Here is a 6710-nt window from a genome sequence, read left to right as displayed (position 1 = left end):
CATTTGGCCACTCTACTGTTAATAATCATTGTGTATTTCACTTCACTTTACAGTTTAAACTTGTTAAGCTATACAAATTAGCCTTTGGATGGTTTTCATCTCCCCACAAATGCACAGTTTTAATAGCCTGGTGACAGAAATGCAGTAGTGACAATCCAAATTGGAGTACATTCCACTAGATCAATAACTCACTTGGTGGCCTGCTGCCAAGTCCCAAATCACCATCAGAAAATATGGAGCTCAATTCTTCTCTTGTTCTCAGTGATTAATTGGCCTTGTCGTCACATTGTCAGAAATGCTATTCCTTGGCAATGGTGATAATCCCTTCCAATGAATCAGCTATGACAGTGAATGTGCAACCAGCGTGTGTGTGTATGCAAAGAGTCACTGCAAACATCTAAAGACAATTGCAGACTCGGGAGAGATTGTTAAACTGCATGAAATATTTAAGTAAAAGAGTATTCACTATCAGTTTTAAAAACACTAAGCATTTGTCAAAATGAGACAGTTAAATTCTTTTAGATTAAATGAGAATGAAGAAACAATAATTAGGCATGCAATTATCCTTAAAAATGTTTTTAAAATTTGTAATTAGAGTTAACTGCTATAAAATGTAATGTTGATTTGGAAAGCTGTTAACTAATATAGAAAATAAAGCAATGGCATTATGAATGTGCATTTCCTATGTTAGCCAGGCACGTGGGTTAGGGGAAAGCTCCACTTGATTTAGTGACCCAGCTCACAGTAGCACCTGCTGGGCCAGCTGTGCATCCAGCCACCCATATTCTTGTTGCACCTGTTTTTCTTTTGCACATTGTCCCTACACATGTGAGAGGTCCTATTATTCCCAGTGTCCTCCATTTCATAGAGCTCCTATGATGGAGATGCCTAAAGAAAACTATTCATGGGATTAAAAATCAATGAAATGAAGCTGTGGAGGTGATCCAGTTCTCTAATTGGAATTCCATTGACACATGCCGGAGTGAATCACTCTACACTTGACCTAACTTCAAAGCATGTCACTTTTATTCACCATAGCCATAACTATGTCTAAATACAAGAGCTTTCCAATTTTATTGTCTCCAGACTTCACTGAAATGTAATGTAGGTTTATGACTATTGTATAATAAATGACTTTCAGAATATCAATCCTGAGTATAAAGGGATGATATTATCTTTTGAAGCTTCACATTACAGAAAAATAAAAATAACCTCAGTCATGGTTAATGTAATGTTTTCTGTGTTAATATCATTACTCTATTTTAGGTGCACTTTAAAGGAAAAATTAGCTTCTCATTCACATTTTTTGTATTTGGCAGGAGAGATTATATAACTCATTTAGAGAATAACTTTTTTCATACTCAAATGTAGATGCATCATTAATATATGATAAATTGCAAACATAGCATATATTTTTCCATTTAATGGACATTTCATTAGTTTAAATTATATTTAATGTAATTATATATTTATCACTTTTCAGGTTTGAGTGCAATCTGCTCCTCTAAAATATCACTAACATAAAATATGAAATGTGAGCAGTGTTAAGACACAATGACAATTAATATAAGATAATTTCTCTAGCTCTATTTCACCTCATTTGTGTGAAAATGCCAAGGAACTGGATATATAAAGCATCTAATTGTCTGAAAGAAAATTAGGCATTGACAATAACCTACCAGACTAAAAGCTAATACTTTTGGACAGATCTGAAATGAGGATGCCTCTGTAAGTTTGTACTTGCCTTGGCAGAATTAACGTATTTATTCATTTATTCATTCCACAAACCTTTCTTTGGCTGCAATTCTCGGCACTTCACTGCACAGTGTGGGAAATATGTAACTCGTGAATTTCTCACGGTCATAATGTGCAATAGATACCATTAATAATTCCTATCTATCAAGAGACCTTAACAAAGTGATTTGCCCAATGTTACATAGCAAGAAAATGGCAGAGTCCTTTCCAAAGTAATTTAGACAGCAGATACCCTTTAGTTAATTTTAGCTCAGGGAAGAATTTGACCAGAATTCTTGGACAAAGGTTAAGTCTCAGGCCACTGCAGACACACAAGCTTATTTCCTGGATCTCAAATTTGACAAGTCATTCCCACTGCTATAGTTGACACTACATTTAGACATTCATAATCACTGTTATTCAGCACCTTTTCTTCAAGGACATACAGAGATAGAAAGTTGTAGGATGATCAGAATTCCCAAGAAATAATTTTTTTTTTTTTTTTTTTGGTTTTTCGAGACAGGGTTTCTCTATGTAGCTTTGCGCCATTCCTGGAACTCACTTGGTAGCCCAGGCTGGCCTCGAACTCACAGAGATCCGCCTGGCTCTGCCTCCCGAGTGCTGGGATTAAAGGCGTGCGCCACCACTGCCCGGCAAGAAATAATTTTTTAAAGTCCAATTTTTTGACAGCCCAGAGTTTTTAGTTACTTTTAATATTAATTCTAAATTCATCGCCAGGACTTCAACCTTAGTTATCCACATGAGTTGGGCAAACACGACAGATGACAGCTCAGAGAACTATCAGGAGACACCAGCAGGTTCTACCTTTACCTGAGGCCTAGGGTAAGGCCCAACCTCAAGAAACTGAAATCTAGTGAGTAATAAGGGATGACAGATCTCAGAGAAGGGTGGCCTTTGGAATGTAGAACTGATGGCTGCTTGCTTTATTTTTTTTTTTTTTACATCAGTCCAATTCCAAATAAACTGTACTTTCTGTCTTCACCTCCTTAATTCTCAAATGGATCCAAAAAGCCTTCCACTGAAACAAAACCCAATCAGGAAAAATCTCATAAAAACAGTCCCTTAACCTTGGAGATGGTAACAATCCTTGAGCCCCTTCCTGAAACATCATCTATCTGCCTGATAATCCAGATGAAATACTGGAAACTGATCTTCAGACACTCAAATAAGAAACAGCAACTAAGAAGGAATTAATTCAAGTCCCTGTCTACTATCTGCTTGATTTTTTTTAAATCAAGTGCTAAAGAGAACCCTCTTTTGCTCTTGAGACATGGCTAAGGTGGGGGGTAGCTCGGTATTGTGTTTCCCATTCATTCAGCAACTCTGCAACTTGGGTTTAGACACACCTCTGGCATTCATGTAACATGAATCATTTCTTTAATAGGACATGTAATCGTTTCTTTAATAGGACACCATTAAGGCCTTTTGAGAAATTTAGAGCCTTTTAAAATTCAACAGAAGAATGGATAAAAAAAAATATGCTATGTGTGTACAATGGAGTTTCATTTAGCCATAAAGAAAAGTAACAAGACAGGGGTTCTGGTGCATACCTTTAATCCCAGCACTCAGGAGGCAAAGGCAGGTAGACTTCTGAGTTCAAGGCCAACCTGGTCTACGGAGCTAGTTCCAGGACAGCCAGGGCTACACAGAGAAACTCTGTCTTGAAAAACCAAAAGAGGGCGGGGGGAAGAAAAGTAGAATCGTGTCATTTGCAGGAAAATGGATGATTTTGAAATCATTATGTTAGCCAGACTTAGAAAGACATATGTATAATCTAGATCTAAATTTATAGTGTACACATGCAGGATGTTTTTACATATTCAGCACATCTTCTATACTGGAGGACAAGTCCTTGTTGACTACCCCTCTGAAATGACACTGCCTACAGCGATAAAGATAAAAAAAATGTTTCAAAGAGTTGCAGATCTCCAACAGCATTTAGCTGAACTTCTTTATCTCTTTCCAAGGTGGCTGAGGCCCTAGGGTGGAAGACTCTTCCCAGACTAGATTGATTATTAGTGACAGCACAAAGACCCTGGAATCTCAGGCTGGTCTCACCATCCTGAAAGGGACTGGTTGTTGAAAAGGTGTTATCTCTCCTAACTTTCTCTTTTCCTGATTAGCAAAAATTATTTTCCCAATGATGAATAAAGCAAAGAAATTGACCTGTATAAAAAGAAAAATGTCAGTAGCAATTCACATTTGTATTATTCAGTCAAACTTATCAGAGCAATTTATGTTGAAATAATTTTCACCTTGTTGGTTTGGACAGATTATTTGGCACTTCTTCAACCATCAATTTCAGCACAAAGAATGAGATGGCTAAAGGGCCAAATTAACTCAGGGGGTTTCTAGTTGAATGGAGTGAATGATTTCTGGAACAATCCACACATCTGGTAGGAACAATCAGATGCCTCATTAACAGTCTTATATTAAACAAAAGAGTATCTGGGCTGTTACAGACCACTGGTTGGTTATACAACCTCTTTAGTCTATCATCTGTTTTCAGAGGAAAGAGTCAGTAAAGGTCACTTAATACAAACAGCCACCTGCCCGATACTCAGGAATGCATGGTAACTAAAAAGTCTTTATTTTAAAGGACTCTATTAACTATCAACATGTGCTTCCCTAACATGCAGTTGTATATACTAGAGAGAGGTCAATGTGTTTGAGTCCTTTTTTGTTTCTTCAACTATTTCCCTCAGTAATTTGCTGGTGTTGACCTGGAGATAATTCTGTTCCACTCAATATTGGTTTATCTATTACTTGTCATTGTCACACCATATAATTGAGCAAACAGCCAACACATAGATACCTAACACACACACACACACACACACACACACACACACACACACACACACGCAATTTTGTGCATTCACCAATTAACAAGCCATCCCCACACAAGTCCCTGTGCTAAGACTAAGAAGGTATAACTACTCTCAAAATACTTAGATGCTTATGGAAGAAAACATACGCATCACTGAAAGAAAAAGCAAGCTTTTAGTGTTCCAAGCATAATTTATCTAATATTACAGGAAACCGCATATCTTGCTATAGATGTCTGTATAATTAATTACTAGAACACTGAAGTTTGAACTGTTACAGAAATGGACACAAGTTACAGGGGTAAACAAACAATTCTGGTGCACTTCAATGTTTAGAGTCAGGATTTTGAGGGTTGGTCTGATTTGGTTTGGTTTTGAGAAAAGACCTCATTCTGTACCCTAGCTTCACTTAGAACTCACTATGAACCACCAAACTGTCTTCAAACTCACACCAATCCCCTGACTCAATCTTCTGAGTGCTGAAATTACAGGTATGAACCACCACGTCTAGCTACGGATTTAACTTCCAAAAAAGTTTTTCTTTATTCTACTTTAATTTCAGAGGGGTTAGAAAAATCCCCAATTGCCCAGCATAGTGATGCGTCTGGCTATTAAACTATACACTACCCAGTATGATTTGACGTGAATTGCTACAAAAGAAAAAATGATAAACATCCTTCTGAATCTCTGATACACTTTAAAAAGTTACGTATTTGATACAGCAATAAAAGGAACTTTATGAAGGAGATTGCACAGAGCCCAGAAAATCTGACTATCCATACACCATATAATGAAGGTAACAAGCAAATGTCTGCAACCAGCAGTTGGATAAACAGGCCCAAGATGATTGATGCCAGAGACAGGGACGTCATTTCCTACAATAAATTCTGGGGCTTCATTCCCTCCCTGTCTTCCTCTTGACCTTGGAACTGACAACCTCTTGAGGTGCTGCTGTTGACCACAATGAGCTGAAAACAGAGGAAATGGCTGAAGATGTGGTTTCTTGCTTATGGTGGACGGGATGACAGGGAAGTATCTGAGGCAAGTCTCGATGGAAGGGGCATATTCTGAAAAGCTGAAGTGAGGGAAAAGAGCACAGTGGACAAAACGAGCAGAACAGAAAGTGAGAGTGAGAGGAAAACATAGGGAGCTGAGAGGAGCCTGAGCAACAGAAGCCCACACTTCCACCTCAGGATCACTGGCAGGCCCAGAGAAGAGCTGGGTGAGAGTTCTCCTTTGGCGGGTTCCAGTTCTTTAGTGTCCCTCTCTAAAGTAATAAACTCTAAAACTCTAAAGTCAAATCGTCACAAAGAGACTCAGAAAGGGAGAAAAGAGAGGATTATGTGCAAAGGTGAAGGAACACCTCTTCCTGTTGGCCAATGCTATTTCAACTCCCCTTTGTGTTAACACCCCAGCCATAGCCCAGGCTCCTGATGTGGGCAGATATGCAGACAGCTTTCTGAGTTCCCACAGAGAAGCACATCAAGGGGTTTTGCAAGCAAGGCCCTTTCCCAGTTCTTTTTTTTTTTTTTTTTTTTTTTTTTTTTTTTTTGGTTTTTCGAGACAGGGTTTCTCTACGTAGCTTTGGAGCCTTTCCTGGAACTCACTTGGTAGCCCAGGCTGGCCTCGAACTCACAGAGATTCGCCTGGCTCTGCCTCCCAAGTGCTGGGATTAAAGGCGTGCGTCACCACCGCCCGGCCAAGTTCTTAATCACTACAAGTTTTGTAAGAGTCACCAAGACAAGTTTCAGTGAAAAACCTGAAAAGCCAAAAATGTCAGCGACATTAATCAGAAGCATTAGCAGACTGTAGTAAGTTTGGAGTTAATCTTCTTTTAGGAAGCTCTTAATAGCCTGCATGAAATACACAGCTAATCTTCTTGTTTAGTATGAAATTCTACCTCAGCGGATAGTTCAGCCCTAGAAAGAAAGTGCAGCGCCCTCCAAATGTACTCCTTACTAGGAAACCAGGAGGGAAGGGTTGTCAGGCCTCAGACCACAGAATACATACTCTCCAATCAAGTCATCTGAAGATTAGTTTTCAACTGATGAAAAAATAAAAGATATTTATTGTCTACAACATGACATTTTGAAGATGGATGCCCTATGGAATGATTATCATACCAAT

Source organism: Peromyscus leucopus, chromosome X (assembly GCF_004664715.2).
Source record: "Peromyscus leucopus breed LL Stock chromosome X, UCI_PerLeu_2.1, whole genome shotgun sequence".
NCBI lineage: Eukaryota > Metazoa > Chordata > Mammalia > Rodentia > Cricetidae > Peromyscus > Peromyscus leucopus.
This window is presented reverse-complemented; position numbering follows the sequence as displayed.